The sequence below is a fragment of the Sinocyclocheilus rhinocerous genome, unplaced genomic scaffold (genome assembly GCF_001515625.1).
Source record: "Sinocyclocheilus rhinocerous isolate Xijiao unplaced genomic scaffold, SAMN03320098_v1.1 scaffold3410, whole genome shotgun sequence".
Taxonomy (NCBI): Eukaryota; Metazoa; Chordata; class Actinopteri; order Cypriniformes; family Cyprinidae; genus Sinocyclocheilus; species Sinocyclocheilus rhinocerous.
Window position 1 is genome coordinate 12,256 of NW_015654529.1, and position 1,514 is coordinate 13,769.

Consider the following 1,514-nt stretch of genomic DNA (forward strand, 5'->3'; position numbering starts at 1 on the left):
ATTTCAGCACTGCGGTGAGTAGATTCTAACTTAATCACCTCTGATTGGCCATTGCGTTCCAGAAATCAACAGCTGAGTCTGTGATTGGCTACATTGCGCAACCCTTTAAACAGGTGTTATAAATTGAAACTCTGCCTATCTTGCGCGTGTTAATCATTTTAATCTTATTAGTTGTTCTTTTTGCTTTTGTGCAACAGATAAATAACAATTTATATGTTTTAGACACTTTATGTTTAGATCATTTCTATTTTGTGGGAGTCCCGCGAATCATTTTATTCTCCCTCATCCCGCACACTCACGAGTCTCTTCCCGCCCGCACCCGCACTCGCCCATCAAGAGTTGTCCCACGCCGCACCCTGTTGTGTTGGGTCCCGCGGTACTCCAGCGGGAGTGCAGGTCTCTACTTCCAGGTCAAGAAGCTGTCAATCAAAAACTCAGTAGCCAATGAGAACACACTGCTGCTAGCCCCGCCCCCACGATAGATTTGTGTCAGAATGGCAAACGAAAACTTTAGAAGCGTAAACGAAAACTCTGGAAGCGCATTTGTAAGTACAGATCAGCTAATGAAAGAAGAGAAAACAGTTGCAAAACATGCAGTGTATTAAAAACGAAGTCAAAGATTTTGCCTGCATTTAATTTTTTTTCAGTTTCAAAGACATTTTATTCAGTTTCAATTTAATGTATATGTTCATAAGATTCTTGAAAATTACATTCATTTTAATTGACACAAAGGTAATCCCATATTTTACCTGGTGCCTCAAACCGATGCACAAATTTTAACAGGCAATATGCAACCTCCCTGGCAACCTTTGATTTGAGGGGATAAGCCTGGGGCCACTTGGTCATATAATCAATGATAACACAAATGTATTGGTTGCCATTGTCCGTCAATGCTAATGTACCTATCCGATCCATCCCCACAAGCTCGAAAGGCTGTTTATCTTAGTGTTAATTAAATAGAAACAAAATAATGTATTGCAATTTTAAGAAGTATAAATCAAGTCTTTTTGGGAATGATCAAACTGTTCTTATTTCATTCTAATTAAATTCTAAAAAATAATAATAAATAAATATGTGATGGAAAGGCATACCACAATTGGAGTGCATTCATTTTGCTCCTTCACTGATGATCTGCTGGCCTGACATGGTCCACACTGTGATCAAAACAGTATAATATTGGAAATTATTGGCATTTTATCATATTGCAAAAGTAGTAATTCTGTACATGTTATTTATACCCAGGTGTCAATGTCCTTTGAGATGCCAGGCCAGTAAAATCTTATAGATATTGTGTTTCGTGTTTTTTTGTTTGTTTTTGTCCAGTGTGAGCTCCGAGGCTGCCTGCATAGAGTTCCTCGAAAATTTTGTTTGCCTGTTCTGCCCCACACACAACTTTTACTTTAATCTGTTGTTTTGTGCCTTTGTGGCAAAGGTAATACAATTCACCATCTATGAAAAGAAAAAATACAATAAAAATAGACAAAGTGTGTGTATATATATATATATATATATAA